The sequence below is a fragment of the Pinus tabuliformis genome, chromosome 6, assembly GCF_031772625.1.
Source record: "Pinus tabuliformis cultivar Carrire ecotype Pingquan chromosome 6, CPIR1, whole genome shotgun sequence".
NCBI lineage: Eukaryota > Viridiplantae > Streptophyta > Pinopsida > Pinales > Pinaceae > Pinus > Pinus tabuliformis.
This window is the reverse complement of record NC_142292.1, coordinates 1,531,926,970-1,531,944,380: the sequence shown is the minus strand read 5'-3', so window position 1 is coordinate 1,531,944,380 and position 17,411 is coordinate 1,531,926,970. Positions and strand designations below refer to the sequence as shown.

General features: G+C 39.6%; 1 protein-coding gene across 1 annotated transcript in view; it reads left to right on the top strand.

Annotated features, from left to right (window-relative positions):
- The window catches only part of LOC149264566 (uncharacterized), a 233,135-nt gene that overhangs the window by 157,394 nt on the left and 58,330 nt on the right, over positions 1 to 17,411 (top strand). The gene's annotated exons all lie outside the window — the stretch shown is intronic.

Sequence of the window (17,411 nt, the reverse complement as noted above, 5' to 3'; positions counted from 1 at the left end):
AGTGGTTGCCATCTTTTCCTTCCTTCAGGCCATGCATTTACCTGGTGCATGCCAGAAAGACTGGTTTGGCAATGAGAAACCCAACCCAAAAATTAATCAATTGTGAGAATCATAAGGCAGTACTACCTATTTCTTAAATCTGAGGATCCTAATACTTTCTGGCTTGAGTGCATTAACTTTTAAGCTTTGTTTCCAGGACCCTTGTGAATACAAGTGTCCAATACCTCAACAGAAGAATGAAGCGAAAGCTTAATTATTGACCTCAAAGGCAAAAGAGATGGTTTGACGGTGAAAGCAGTTATAGTGTAATTTTGCACTCCTAACTTTTGATAATTGATTAATACTGTCAACTCTGATCAGGAATGGGCGTTTTGGTTTATCTTATATATTCAGTCAGCTGTTGGAGACCAATATTCACTGCTTAAAATTCCCATGAAGAATGGAGCCAAAGCACATATGATTGAGAGTCAAAGGAAGTAGCACAGATGAAATGGTTTTACATATATTGTTATAGACTTAATTGTGCATTTGGTGCTCTTTTTAAGTATCGATTCTTGTTGATTGTTGAATGATTTTTTTGGTAACACTCTTCCCTGGATGAATTTATATTTGTAATACCTTATAGCTATTGATCTTTGAAATTTTTAGGACATATTTGTTGATATGTATCCTGTCTATAATCGTTATTGGAATGCAACCGAAACATATCCTTCTCATCTCTGGCAACTTCCCAACCTCAGGTTTTCAAGGGGATGCGTGAAACATTTTACTCTGAATACAAGAGAACAATTAATGGCTTGGTGAAACTTTTGGAGTTGTTGTCAATTTAGCCACTTTTTTTTTTTTTTGTGGGAAGTTGATATAGTTTCATGGTCGCCCAAAAGGCTTGACCTGACCTCATTGTTGATGGGGTTGTAGTTTCCAAATACAGGTATCAAATGTTTACTTAATCACAGAATATATTAATGATGGATTTCCAAAGTTAAATCAGAAAATTTATGCTGTCGGGGAGCCCAAAAGAAAGACAAACTTTAACTCTAAAAGTTGTGGTATGTTACCGTTGGGTTAGAAACTAGGCTTGATGAGGTAGCTAGAAGAGAAAGTTATGATGAGAGAAATATAGAAGCTCTCATTCTAAATTATCTTATCCATGTCAGTCTGGTAGATGAAGTTATTCCACATGCATAGGATGCATATTGTTGATTTTTGGTAGCATACGATGTGCTCTAGCTCCGAAATTTTGTGGAGGGGCTAGAATACATAAGATCTCCCAGACCCATAAATCATACGGAGAAATTCTACCCTGTTTAGGAGAATATTTTGTGAAATAAACTGATACAATTATATATATGCTCTAATCCCTTAAGGGTACAAACACTAATGGAATGACCCTTTGGTGCGTGACACTTGAATAAATTGGGTTACATTTTCTTGATGACAAATATAATTCATCTTATAGTATGTCAATAGCATGGTCATAAAATATTCATAGTTACAACTTGCATGCATCTAGATGGTACTATGAAATAGGTCTTGGGTTGAATGACATTTAGCTCAGTATATATATGCATCAACCTATTCAAATGGGATGATAAGTATGACTTGTGTTATGGGCTAAAAATGATCAGTGATGAAGGTACGATCTCAAGGTTCTGTTATCTGTTTGACAGACAGATTTTTACGCACATATAAATCTGCTCTTGAGTCTTAAAGTATGCTGTCAGAAGGTTCAACTTGTAGTTTTTTTTTAGCTTCAAACTCTAGTCTAGGATTTAGGTATGAAAACAGTGTATCTAGACTTCTAGTTCTTAGGAAAGATCTGGAATATGGTGAGCTTCTGTAATTTCCAGATTTGTAAAGAAGAAATAAAATGAGTCGCCTAGGACTGCTAAGTACATCAGTGTTGAATGTGAATAAAAGGATTTCGTTACTTTAGAATTATAAATGTGTATGAATCCTCTATAAACCCTATTTCAGTCAAAAAGCGTTTTGCATCAACCATTAAAGTATCGAAATCATAAACCAGAAACATTTCGAATGATTATAGATGAACGTGAAATTTTGTGACATAATATATGTTTAACTTCTGCTGGTACATGGATACCAAAACGATATATGTAGTTCATTTTATTAAATTATAGTTGTCGAAGGAAAGTTAAGACAGTTAAAGGATTTTACTTCTAATAGAAATTAAGATATTATAAATCGGTTTTGTTATTTTTACATGTCAATATGATCAATGGCATAGAAATCCGGAAGTGAATACATTTTAGATGGAAGTCAAAAGACATGCATAGAAAATGGTAAAAATATGTTATACTGTAGTATCATATGTGAATAAAACATGACTTATTTTGAATATGCTGATGCACGTTTTACGAATGCATGAGTGAGTGTATGATTGCAGATTCAAGTATCCAATTACCGGGATGACCACGTGATGACAGAACCTCAGATCAGTTAAAGCTCAAAGTGATTCTATGATAGGGTAGTAGCCCTAATTTTACTGGAGGGGTGGAGGTATTACCCACCGTTTATCCTCCGAACCCTGGAGTCATGGGAGAACTGTGCGAGTCACGCTCCCCTAGACGTGTGATGATGACTGCCGGATGCCTACTGGGAATCAGGTCGGTATAGCCGACGCTGTTACCTTCGTGTTATGAATGGTTAGGTCAGTAAGATTGACGCCATGGCATACTCTAGTAGAGGACGGATAGGATGGGAGCAGAAGAGATTAGGGAGGATAGGATGAGTTTGAATAGCTTGGGGACCTGGATAGAAAAGGTCATGTCCATTAAATCCTTGAACCTAAAAGCTCTAACTTCGGGACGAAGTTTTCAGAAGGGGGAGTGTATGTAACAGCCCATTAATAAAATTTTAGACCTTAAACTTTATAAATATATATCTATGTATTAAATTTTATAAAGTATGTGGTTAGACCTTATAATATGAATTTATAAATTATATTAATTAACTTTATATCATATATAATTTAAATGTTATGAAATATACTTTATATCATATATAATTTAAATGTTATGAAATTATATTACTTAACTTATACCATATATAATTTAAAGGTTATAAAGTATATCACATAAAACTTTATAGCATTATAGTAAAAACGTTATAAAAGTATCAGTTATAAAAATGTTATAACATACACAAGAAATGTTATGATCGTAAATATCAATGACCCTAAAAAGAATCTATATATGTATACCAGTGCATTAATAAAGTGGGTGGAACCTGCTAAATATTTATTACTGAGCGCCAAGGACAGTAAGAAGGATCGGAGAGCCATCAATGCGTGGGAGGCGGTGGCTGCAAGTGGGAGGGCGGCCACCGCCAGGCCCGTGAATAAATAGCGGAGGCCTGAACCTGAACAGGGGGGGGGGGAAATGGAGCAGTGAAACCAGAGGGGGAAAATGGAGCACTGAAACCAGAGGAGGAGAAATTGAGCAGTGAGAGAGATTTGCTACTGGCAGAGCTTTAGTTCGTCTGAGGTCCTGGGCACGGGGGACAGTGGGCTTCTGTGAGAAGCTTGCTGGATTGGGCAGCCAGCTTCTACTCAATCAGGCTGGGCGGAATTGGTCTCCCTGGGTAATTGGAGCTCAACAGCAACAGTATCGACAGCTTCACAAGATCAGCAAGCAGTTCAGGTAAGTGCAAAAATTAAGTTTTTAAGCTTCCTGTTTTCCAGTTTATGAATATTTACATGTTTTCTGTATTTCAAATGCTGGGCATTACAGAAAATACCAATCTCCATAGATGCCAATGCAATCAATTGGATTTCCAAACAGGATTTAAATTGCATAGTGTCTCTAAAGAGCGAATAGAAAAACCACAACCTACAGCGCAGAAAGCAAAGCTGGAAACCATGTTCAATATATTAAATGGAAGTGCCTAAGGTCTTGTTGCCGCAAAATCTATCTATATTAAACTAGAGTTTGCTTGGGGTTGGTCCTTAGTCTTCCTAGAGTATTGAAGATCTTTGAACCTTCCACTATTCTCAATGGCTAGCACAGAATCATTTTGGACATTATTTTGGGCTTGGCTAGGTCGTGGGTGGAAGTATGCATCACCAAGCAAGTTATTGAAAGGATGGGTCTCATCGACAACATTTAAGTGTTTGGGGTCTTTCTCCTGTTCATAAAGACTACCCTCTTGAGGATCTTCAGAAGCTTGATACCATGTTGACCATCCTTGGTCAACCATGTTGGTTGGAGCAAGGGTGTTTGGAACATTTTGTTGCATGACACAGTCTTCATTGATGGCCTTCCTAGGAAAGGACTTGTCTTTGTTAAATTGGTTCTTAGGAGGAAAATTTGACCTAGACTCTTCCTTCCTCTCAATTACAGCCCTCCCATTCATGAGAGACTTTTGACCCTCGGTAATTTTAGTGGTGAACTTATCTAACTTTTGGACGAAAGCTTGTATGATGGGGTCAGCTTGAGAGCTTGGTTTAGGCTTAGACTCGACTTTGGCCCTAGGATAGTTGAACATATCAATGTTGGAAGCATTTAGATTTTGTTCAACTTCAACAACAATCTTCTTAGAAGCAACCAAGGTTTGAGGATTCTTATCTTTGAAGGCATAAGTCAAGTGAAAATGAAATCCCTTGATATATCTATCAATAATGATGGTATCAAAAGGTTTAAACCTATCAGGGATTTCCCTAAGGAGGTTATCAAACATTTGAGGAAATTCCTTAACGGATTCTTTATCAGTTTTTACTGCAGCCAAGAATTTATCAAGTGACATACCTCCATCCATCTCAATTGCCCATTTCTTCTTGAATGCATTATGGAATGTGTCCCAATCAGTGACACTTCCTTGGGGCAAGCTAAAGTACCATTCTCTAGCATCCCCATCAAGTGAGAGGGCAAAGAGCATCATGACAACATCCTCATGATCAATAAGCATATGATCCACTTCCCAATAGAAGTTGTGAATGCGTCTCTCAACAATGGTAACATCATTGCCATTGAACCTTGGCAACCAATCATGATATTTATCAGGTAACGTATGGGGCGCATCAGGAAGGTTACTAAAATCCAGTGGTTTGAAGATAGCGAGATTCCAAGGCCTATTCATGGTTTTGGTAGGGGGAGGATTGGGAAAGAATTTCCTAACCACAAGTGTGGTTGGGTTTGTTGACCACTATGTGTCAATGACCCATAGCAGTACACCCCCTTTTTTCACAAAAGGGATAGTGCCTGATCGATGTGTTCATGCCATCTAGCTATCATCATCAGCTTGATCATCATCTTATAATGTAAACCCAGTCTGCATGTGTGTAATGTAAATAATCTCAGCAGATCCGTGTCGTGTATGTAATTACCTAGGTAAACCTACTTTTCTGGTGACGATCTACATTCCGGGAATTTTTTGTCTCACCGATCCATTCTCGGATGGTCGGAAGAGTTTTCCTTCAGCCTTACCCCAAAGTCAGAATGCATTTTGTCATTGGGATCTTAGGGGAGTCCTAGTGTTTTAGATCGAGTCAATGTAAAAGTGATTTGAGAATAATCCTAACTATTTGGTTAGGTTATTTTATTACAAATTGCTTGATCTGCTAGATTATATTTGTGTCACAGAACTGGGTAGTCTGTGAGGGTATTTTGCAAATGGGTTTTCCCCCTTGAGATGTAAAAATGTAAAAATCATGATGTAAAGTGTTTGAAGGTTAAAAAAATAATTTATCCCCTTGTAGGTTAATTAATTAAATTTTCTGGCCAAAATTAATTAAAATCCTAAGCCAGAAATTTGATTAATTCTAGGTCTTAAATAAGTTTAAATTCTCCGAAGGCAAAATTCGTTGGTCCTTAAAAATTAAATTTTAAGAGGTCTAGGGACTAAGGTAAATTAATTATTTTGCTAAATTTTAAGCCTTTGGTCCCTGGGGTTAAATCAAAGTCAAAATTTTGAAGAAATTAATTCAAAAATTTAATTTTTGAATTAATTAAAATGCATTTAATTGAAAAATTCAAATTTCTTCAATAATTTAAAATTTCGATGGATGAGATTAAAAGAAATTTTAATCATTATCAACAGTCGAGATTGCTTTGATGAGGATCACTCGAACTAGTCGTTGGAGGATTTATCTTTAAATAGGAGGTCATTTGTCAGTGAATTCATCTGATCTCTGGATCGTGTACTAAGCTCTCAAGCTCTCTTGTATACTTCTTTTGGAATTAATGTAAAAGTCTTTGGGGTTTCAACGTGCTGTAGTGTTCCTCTTCACGAATTTATGGTAACATTTTTTTAATTCTTGCTTAATATTATGTGAAAACTATCAATCAATAGCTCCCTTAGAATAATTTGAATACAGGTATCTTATTCAGTTTGTTGGATCTAGGGTAACATTTTTAATTTTGATTGAAGTAGCAGGTATCTCTATTTCTTCATAATTTTATTGTTGTTCTATTTCTCTACTTGATTTGATGGTTGATCTAGTGTTTGTAGAAGATCTCTCAGGTTCTCATTAAGCATTTGGGGATAGTCCTCGGTTGGACCAGCCAACTCTCAACACATTTTCTGAAGAGCCTACTTTGTATAAGCCTTAGGATTTATCTAACGATAATCTTTTTTCTGCAGGGTGTTTTTGGGCTAGTACCTCTCTAAAATTTTGAAATCTTTTAAATATTTTGTGGAAATTTTGATAGATCTGGCTATTAAGAGCCTTAGATTATCAAATATGGGAGCGGAGTTGGACTCATACTCCTCAGATTTGATTGATCTATAAATTATTTGTATAGATCTGTAAATTATTTGTATAGATCTGTTATTTACTTGTGTAGATATGAAATTTTGTAACATAATTTTGAATTTTAACATTTGGGCTTTTTGGATTTTCTCTATTTTTGTACATATTGGGTATTGGGTTTTTCTCTTTTCATTTGTGCAGGAATAGATCTGACTCATCTGAGAAATCAGCCAAGAAAATCTTTAGGTCTGAGCTAGATCTAAACCCTGGAGGGCAAGATCTGGGCTCAAAGATTGTTTGTAGGAATAGATCTGGGAAATCAGCCAAGTAAATCTTCAGATCTGAGATTTTTTCAAGCAGATCTGGGGGTTTTGAGACAGATCTAGGCCCTGGAGGGCAATATCTTGTCCCAAATATTTTTGTAGGGCCAACCATTAAAGATTTTGCAATAAATCTAAAGATCTGAAGCAAAATATTTTTTTTTCAGAACAAGGGTTTCAAGTTTTGGGGCTTCTAAGCCCAAATTTTCATTGTAGCCCAACGTTAGTTCTATTCAGCTTAGTGCTAGCTCTCATTGGCCCTAGATTCCCCTTGCTCCATTTCTGATTTGAATATTTGATTTTCTGAAGCTAATCATTGTGGGTTTTTTGCAGAAAATTTGGTAAAAATTTGTGTTTCAGGTATTGAAATTTTTTTTGGCAACTTGGACAAGTGATCTTCAAGGCCTAGGGCCTAAGGGTTTAATCTTTAAACCATATTTTTCCTCACTGTTTGCTACAACAGTCATATACCTTTCTAATAGTGGTGAAAAACACATCTAAGTGGTTTGAAATTAACTAAAAAAATTGCTAAATACATTAATGAGTCATTTATGTTTAATGTGTATCAAAAATTTGGCCTAGATTTACATTTTGGGTGACTGTTATCTCTGAGTAATTCTGTTTCTGAAGTCTGAAATATAACAGTGGCAAAATTTCATGTCGGTTAGCCTAAAATCAGTGCTTAAGTTGTCTAATACATTAAGGAATTAATTTATTGAGTTGGACATTCATCATTAGGCTTATTTCATGTTTTAATTGCTGGCTGTAATAAGTATATCAGATTTGATATAATTATGGAAATCACATCATAACAGGCTGAAATTTTATTGATAATTCATGTGGGCAAGTTTGGAAAAATTTCGGTAAATTTTTGGCATAAAGATATCATTGATAGCTTATTATTTTCATTGTCATATTGCTACTGTGATAAAGTTTTTCTTACTGCTGTCCTAAAAACTAATTTTTGAAAATTAAGTACTCTGTCATGGAATTGTGATAAAATGCATATCTTTTGTTTCATAAATTGAGTATTTTTTGAGCATCCGATATTAATTTGTGAAGACGCTTTTGTTCTCTTTGAGCTATAATTGCATTTGAAAGAATCTAGAAGATTTGAAGTAAGCTTGTGGTCTAATTATGATATTGCTAAGAAGTTTATCTTTCAATCTTTGTCTAGTGAAGTGAACATTCATTTTGACAATTAAGGGCTTTGATATATAACTTTGAAACAGATTGTAGCATAAACACTTTTCATCCTTGAATCTAACTTCATCTCATCTTCTAATCATCTCGTGCGTTTGCATATTAAGTTAGTTCTGCATAACTAAAATTTACTTCCAAGCATAAGCTTGGTCGATAGAGAGATAGGTATCCATCCATCTTTGCTTGAGAAGCCTGCTTTTAATAGTACTTAAACGGTGACCTTGCAGTCGTCAGCGCCACAGCTCTCTGTAGCGTAGGAGGCACCGGGGATGTTAGATTTTCAGGAGAGGTATCGTTAATCACACCTTAGTGTGCTTCACCTTATCTTCTTTCTGCCAATTACTACGAAATCAGGGTCAATATAGAAAGGATCGAAGGGTTAAAACTTAGATAGGAATTTAACTAAAATTAACCAAAATTCTTGCATCTCATATTAGCTTTAGAATCTGCACTTCATATAAGATAGTCATTCATCCAAGCAGCAGTTGCAAATCGATTACTTGGTCTTAATTTCCCTAGAAAGATCGTTGACTCCATAAGGCACTGGTATCAATCATCTAAAATCTAATCAAATCCTATAAGTCTTACTAAATCTTAATCCAGTATTTAATCGCTTCATTGTGTCTCCCGAACTGGTTGGTCCCTAACTAGTTCTTCTTCTTTCCATTTTCCATAGGGTCTACGCCCCTTAGCCTGTTGTAGGGAGACAACTTAAACGGAGAGATTGGGGATCAGGGTTACAGCGCCCGATCTGAGCCGTTTTCATGGTGCCTAGACATTCTGTGCGACAACAGGGTTGATAGGGAAAGTACCTACATCCACAACCCTTCTAGTAGCACCTCTCGTTCTTGGAGCTATAGTTCTATCAGGAGTATCCTCAGAAGAGCTACTAGGGGATGTAGTATGAATCAAATCAGGAATCACTGGAATGGGATCTATGTGAAAATTTCTGAATATACACATTAGAAACCCCTACTGCAATCATTGGTTTAACATCTCCTACTTGTTCTTTGCATTAACAAGTTATTTAATCACATAAACATCGATGAAAAACACTATTGCAGCCTACACATATATACAGATCATGAACTAAAATAAACTAAGACAATCACACAAGGGACACCGCTATTTTTGGACAATCGTCCTCGGAAAAACCCAACGCAGGAAAACCGGTGCAGCATATAGAGGGTTTGTATTATTAAGCAGATTCTTGAATACAACTAGGGTGCCAAATGTGGTTCACACAACAAAGAATAACCTTGGTAGAAGTACCTCTATCTGGAGACAGATATTTCGGCAAATCCAACAACTGGATGATCATACCCCACAAATGACAAATGTTGTCCCCAGTGTTGGGTAGCGGTGGCTGCTCCAAGCTCTGCGTTGGGACTGCATCACCTCCTCTAGGAGCTGCGTCACCCTCTAAGTGAGCCTCCCTTGTTCAAAAAGTCGATATGTTGAACTGCTCCCTCTCTGCCCCACAAAAAATCCCAGTGCTGCCACTAAGGGCCTGCGTCAACCCCTCCAGCTTCTGCGTCACCTACGTCAGCCTCTATGGCCTCTGCGTCACCCTCTCTGCTATGTATTCTTCGACCTTGGACTGAAGTCCCTCTGCCAAACTGTCGGTCACTGCAACTCAGATCACTAGCTCGATTTTCGCAGCAAGCCACGCCCCAGAAAAATCAAACTCTTTGATCTCTTGGTGTATCTCCAACTAACCCTCAAGCCTTCTCTTATACTTTCCCTGTTGATAAATCAACGACCGAAATTAAGTCCCTAATCAACAATGAAGATTAGAATTGGCTTGATCCTAGTCACTTAGAACCTTCTCACCCATATTTTTATTAATACACATTAATATTTTTATTTTCCTAAGTTTAGACTTAGGAACTCATTAAAAATATTAATTATTTTAATAACTCTTCATCCGGGTGGAATCTCTCCAAACGATTTCTGGGTTCTGGAGATCTCATTTATTCTAGCCCCTCCACAAAATTTCGGAGTTAGAGCACATCCGATGCTACCCCAAATCAACACTCCCTCTTAGCGAGGAATGTGCTCTAATAACACTTCTCAACAGAAGTACTACACTAATCCACTGCATTGGTCCTCTGTGCTGCTGGTGCTTGGCCTGATGCCTTTCATCCACTGCACTGCTGCCTCCTGTACTGCTGCCCATGACTCTGCCACTGCCGCATTTGTAGTACAACTCCCTCTCAAAATGCTGCCTCATGTTGCCCATAGCACTGCCACTGCTAACTGCTGCACTGCAACTCAGTTGCTAAGAAGTAAGCAACTGAAAACTCACCCAAAAACTGACATCCTGGTCAGTATGGATGCCTCGTGATCTTGAAACTACCTCTGCTACTAATCTGTGTTGACCCTTTGTTGCTAGTGCACTGCTGCAAACTGCTTTGTGCCTCTTGCACTACTACAACATCCACTGCGCTGCCTCAGACTTTGGCACTCTAGCTCAGCTACTGTCGCTCCATCACACCTCACTCCAACTGTCACCTGTCATTATGCTACTGTTGTTAATGGCTCTCGTAGCCGTATGTGATCCAAGAGTTTGGGCACCTCAAGGATCCTGCCCCGTATGTAGTCCTCTCGACTACAACTCCATATCACCCCACCTCTTCTCTAGAGGCACATGAACACTCATGGCACAATCATCATCCTCACTATCCTTGCCCGCTTTTGCTGGAACAACCTTTGATTCAGAAGCCTCCCCCTTGCCCTTCTTCCGGGGACACTGAGTGGCATAATGTCCCAGCTCCCCACAGTTGAAGCATATGACCTTGGTGATGTCTTTCTTCTTCCTCTTTTGCTGTCCTGATGATGCGAGAGTTGCATCCTCCTCCTCCTCCTTCTTGACTCGGGTTCCCATGCAGCTACTCCCTGTTTTGGTCATCCTCCTAATCTCTTCTTGTCGAAGAGCTGCCCACATCTCCTCCCAACTGGGAAGAGTCGCTCTGCCCAAAATACTTTGGACAAATGTCTCTCAATCCTCGATGACTGCATTCAGGGCAGTTCAAACCATGAACTCAGGATCTAGTGTAGACCCCATGGAAGTCAATTGGTCACGAATCCCTTGCAACCTGAGAAGGAAAGGATCTATTTCCTCTCCCTTCTGCATCTGGTACTGTCTTAGCTGGTTTTCTAATAGCATCTTCCGTTGCACGGAAGAGACATGGTACAAGGTGGTCAGGGTCTCCCACATCCCCCTTGTTGTTTCCTTCTCAGCAATGTGTGGTACTACATGATCTTTGACCCCGTCTAGGATCATGCACTTTGCCTTTGCCTGGGCCTCCTCGTACTTCTTTGCCGCATCAGCGTCAACCGGAACAACAACCACTTTCAAGGCATAGTCCTTGATGCGATGTTTATCTAGGATTGCCAGGATCCTAGCCTTCCAGATGACAAAATTGGATGCTTCGTCCAATCTGTCCTAATCCCTCAACCCATTCATTTCCATCTCTGTTCAAAAATAGGATTGGTTCTCTTCTCCCTCTCTTGCTGTCAATCTAGCAGGACTTGGATCTGGATTCCTTGGGCGCAAGAAACCCTCTAAGGAACAAGCTCCTCTCTAGACTCCCTCTAAGTCCTGATTTCCCTCTCGAAAATCCTCCGGCCAACTGTCGAATCGCTCCTCTCCAATCCTCCTTTGCTGCTGCAACCCAGATCTAGATTTCTTGGCTAGAAATCTGTCAAGGCAGTGATTCCCTCTACCTTAGTTCAATCTCCTTAGACACTGTTCTACACCAACAGAAGCAACGTCCCACCAGCTCCTCAAATCGAAATCTTCTCATCTCCCTTAGCCTCGACAACTGAGGAATCTGAGCCCTTTTGGCTCTGCGCAATCACTGTGTGAGCTGGATCAACTCCTCCTAGCCACTGCGTCAATCCTTCCTGGTTCAAAAGGATGACATGGCACTGCGTGAGCCTGATCTGCCCCCCTTTGCTTCTGCGCTGGCCTGGACAGCTAATGCAGCTACTGCGTGGGCTCCTCCCAGCTACTGCATCACCCTCACCTGGCTTAGAGTGCTGACGCAGGCACTGCATGAGCCTCTGCGTCACCTTCTCTGCACTGCGTCACTCTTGCATTTCTGGCTTTGGAACAACGCTGTCACTCAGGACAACTGCTTTTCTGCTGCAAATTCTCCAGATTTCTTGGCTGGTGTCTTCAGTCTCCTATGATCTGCAATGCTTTGATACCATGTGAAAATTTCTGAATCTACACATCAGAAACCCCTACTGCAATTACTGGTTTAACATCTCCTACTTGTTCTTTGCATTAACAAGTTATTTAATCACATAAACATTGATGAAAAACACTATTGAAACCTTCACATATATACAGATCATGAACTAAAATAAACTGAGATAATCACACAAGGAACACCGTTATTTTTGGACAATCGTCCTCGGAAAAACCCAATGCGGGAAAACCGGTGCAGCATATAGAGGGTTTGTATTATTAAGCAGATTCTTGAATACAACTAGGGTACCAAATGCGACTCACCCAACAGAGAATAACCTTAGCAGAAGTACCTCTATTTGGAGATAGATATTTCGGCAAATCCAGCAATTGGATGATCAAACCCCACATATGACAAATGTTGTCCCCAGTGCTGGGCAGCGATGGTTGCTCCAAGCTCTGTGTTAGGACTGCGTCACCCTCTAAGTGAGCCTCCCTTGCTCAGAAAGTCGATATGCTGAACTGCTCCCTCTCTGCCCCACAAAAAATCCCAACAATGCCTCTAAGGGCCTGCATCAACCCTCTAACTTCTGCGTCACTTGCATCAGCTTCTATGGCCTCTGCGTCACCCTCTCTGGAGCTACATTGTCTCTCCTGGTGCTGCTTTGCCTCTCTGCTATGTATTCTTCGGCCTTGGACTGAAGTCCCTCTGCCGAACTGCCCCTCACTGCAACTTAGATCACTAGCACGATTTTCTCAGCAAACCACGCCCTAGAAAAATTGAACTCTTTGATCTTTTGGTGTATCTCCAACTGACCCTCAAGCCTCTTATACTTTTCTTGTTGATGAATCAACTGCCGAGATTAAGTCCCTAATCAACAGATAAAATTAGAACTGGCTTGATCCTCGTCACTTAGAACCTTCTCACTCATATTTTTATTAATACACATTAATATTTTTATTTTCCTAAGTTTAAACTTAGGAACTCATTAAAAATATTAATTATTTTAATAACTCCTCATCTGGGTGGAATTTCTCCAAACAATTTTTGGGTTTTGGAGAACTCATGTATTCTAGCCCCTCCACAAAATTTCGGAGCTAGAGCACATCTGATGCTACCCAAAATCAACAATCTATCTTGTCGTTTGAGATTATCCCACTTCAAAGGAATGAGGCTAAGGATCCTAATTATGAGGAGATAGATTGACTTTGTCCCTAGCAACGGTGCCAAAAATGTTGTTGCAAAATCTAGCAGGCCTTGGAGAAGGGTACCCTACAAGGCTATAACTAGACCAAGTGACAACAATGGGGTAATGGCCCATTGTCACCACAACCAAAACCCCTTACTCTTTATGGACTTTCACTAATGGGAGGAGTCCCAGTATAAGGTCACCTAGGAAGGATATTTTAAGAATTGGGTATTAGGATGACCAAGAGGCTTCTAAGAGAAAGACAACTTAAGTACAAGGCTCCAATCAATGAATGAAGGCAATTCGCTTTCCTTAGAGAGGCCAATTTTGTACAACACAAGACCTAGGGCTTGATTAATAGGTTGATAGTTGGGATGGCCAAAGGTCAAGGTAAGAAAGGGTTTCCCACAATGTTTTTCAACAAGGACAAGGCACATAAAACCCAAAAAAATCCCTTTAGTTGAAGATGAAACCAAACTAGGGTTTACGCTAGGGAAAACAACTAGGGCAAAGAAAATTATGGACATAATTGAAGTGAATGTCCACTAAAAGGAAGGATTTTGTGACAACCAGTATCCTCGTGACGTTTAAACTCCCCAACATCAAAATTTCTTGTTCCCTAGGAATTTGCACCAAGCCCTAGCTTGGCTGCTTGGCCTTAGGGGCCAAATTGTTGAATTTTGTAGCTATGGCCAGTCTTCATATTTTTTCATTTGTACTTATAATGATGAGATATAAATTATATTTGTTACAGAAAATCCATATAAAGCATGTTCTTCATGCTTGCAAGAAAAAGATGTTGAAGAATGTAACTAGTGTCAGTATTCTTAATTATATTTGAAATGTATTTGTCAAAAGAAAGAAAAAGAAATTATATTACTAAATAAATTGGCTTATTAAAGCATGGGTTTCATGCTTGGGTCAATTCTTTTTAGGTCAAAGTCTTCATTGTAGGCCTTTAGGGTTTATGTCAAGTGTCCTTGTCCATTTCCATATTGCAAAGAACCGTTCTTGGGATTTATTTGTCAAAGAAGAAATTTATTTTATTGTATTTTAGGTCTTCTAGGCCTCCTCCACCAAGTCAACCTCAAGGAAGGACAAGTCGGCCTCAACATGGGAATTCAAGCTCACAAGAAGCCTATATATTGGAGCAACTTGACCTTATTTGTCACTCATCTCACAAGTTTGAATTGCAATAGTTGAGAGTAGAAAAAGTGTGAAGTTCAAGAAGGAAGCTGGAATCAAAGTTTTTGGGTCTCTCTCTTGTGAAAATTCTATCACTGCAACAATTGATTTATTTTTCCTATTTATTCCACAATAAGTTATTTATGAAATTACTTCAATAAACATTAAAATAAATACTGCTGCAGATATCACACCGTAATATAGAAACAAACATATGCACAAGAATCAACACATTGACACAGTTATTTTGGACAACAGTCCCCGGAAAAACCCAATGTGGGAAAACCGTGCAACAAGGGAGGTTTTTATTATTCAACAATTCTTTAGTACAACAGGGTGCCAAACTGGCTTACCCACAGAGAGAAAAAAATTCTCCAGCACTTCTCCCAATCCCAGTGTCAGCTCGACTAACCTCTGCGTGGCTCTTAGACCCTCTGCGTCTGCCCCTGCTTGACTGCGCTAGCCCTGGGCCTCTCTACATCACACACACAGGCCCAGTTAATGAATGCGCAGTCTCCTGCTGCCTCTGCGTTTGCCTCTCCTGCCTCAGCGCTGATCTCGTTTCTCTGTTTTGTACTTGCTTCCTCCTGAATGCTCACTAGACCACAGGTTCAATTTCTCAGCTAACCCCGCTCCAGAAATTGAACTCACTGGTATCCCTCAGTTTGTTCTCCAAGTGACCCTCAAGCCTCCTCTTATACTTTTCTCATTGACAAATCAACGGTTGAGATTAAGTCCCTAATCAACGGCTAAGATTAACTTTGGCTTGATCCATGACTTTTGGACCCTTCTAACACAGTTTTGTATTAATTCACATTAATATTTTATTTTCCCCAAGTTTAGACTTAAGGACTTCATTAAAAATATTAATTATTTTAATACCTCCCAAACTGTTTAGAATTTGCCAAAATCATTTCTGGGTATTGGAGATCTCATGTGCTTTAGCCTCTCCACCAATTTTTGTGGCTAGAGAACATTCGATGCTACCCCAAATCAACACTCCCTCTTAGCGAGGACTGTGCTCTAGTAAATACTCCTCACTGAGTATCACCCTGATCTTTCGACATCGGTCCCTGTGTTGATGCTAAGACTCCCTGCCCAACATCCTCTGCACTGCTGCATCCTGTACTGCAATTGCCTCTGCATCTATGCTATTATCACTCCCATTTCTGCTGTTGAAACAGGTTCTTTTCCATCCCCATTTTTTCCCTGAAGTAGTCAAACTTTGTCCTTCCAAGGGCCTTGGTGAGGATGTTTGCCACCTGTTCTCCTGTAGGAGTGTAGCTCAACTGTACAGCTCCTCGTTGGACACAGTCCCTGATAAAGTGACACCGGATATCAATATGCTTCGACCTATCATGAAACACTAGATTCTCAGAGAGTTTGATGCAACTCTGATTATCGCACATGATCCTGGTCACCTCCATATTCCTTCTAAATAGGTTCACAAGTAGTTTTCTAAGCCATATGGCCTCACACGAAGTTGTGCTTGTTGCCATATATTCTACCTTAGACAAGCTCGGAGCCACGAACTTCTGTTTCCTACTGCACCAGGAGGTCATTCCCGATCCAATGTTGAAACAGTACCCAGAGGTACTTTTCCGATCCACTGAACTTCCTGCCCAATCTGCATCAGTAAATCCACTCAATCTGATATCCTTAATCTTGGTGTACAAGAGTCCATAATCGACTGTTCCTGGTATATACCTGAGAATGTGTTTGGCTGCTGCCCAGTGTGCCGTCTTTGGTTCCACCATGAACTGACTAAGGGTGTTTATAGCGTAGCAAATGTCTGGCCTGGTATTGACCAGATACATCAGGGACCCTATGAGTTGCCTGTATAGGGTGGGATCGACATCCTTGTCTTCTGATGCATCAATCTTCTTCCAGTTGGTGATCATTGGCGTAGCCATAGGTCTACAGTCCTCCATCCCGAATCTTTTCAAGATTTCTGTAGCATACCTCCCTTGCCCAAGGAAGATTTCTCCCTTCTACTGCCAAACTTCCAACCCTAGGAAGTAGTGCATTCATCCCAAATCCTTCATATCGAATTCTGTGGCTAGATTCTTCTTGTAATCCCCAATGAGTCTGGATGATCCTATCAAAAAGAGATCATCCACATACAATACTAAGATTAGCGACTCGTTCTCTACAACCAGATAGTAGAGATTCGGATCCGTGTCACTCTTGACAAATCCCATCTTCTGCAAGTAGCCATCTATTCAACCATACCATGCTCTCGGTGCCTGTTTCAACCCATACAAGGCTTTCTTCAATCTGCATACATGAGACTTCTTCTCATGAGTTTCAAAGCCCTCTGGTTGTTCAATGTATACCTCCTCTTCTATTACCCCGTTCAGAAATGTCATTTTGACATCCATCTGATGGATCTCCCATCCCATCTGGGCTGTAAGAGATATCACAGTCCTAATAGATGTATAACTGGCTACCGGGGCGAAGGTTTCCTCATAGTCAATCCCTTCTTTTTGAGCATACCCCTTAGCCACAAACCTGGCCTTGTATTTCTCAACACTGTCGTCTGCAGCGTATTTGATCTTGTAGATCCATCTTGAACCTACCACTGATCTATCTTGAGGCCTTGGCAC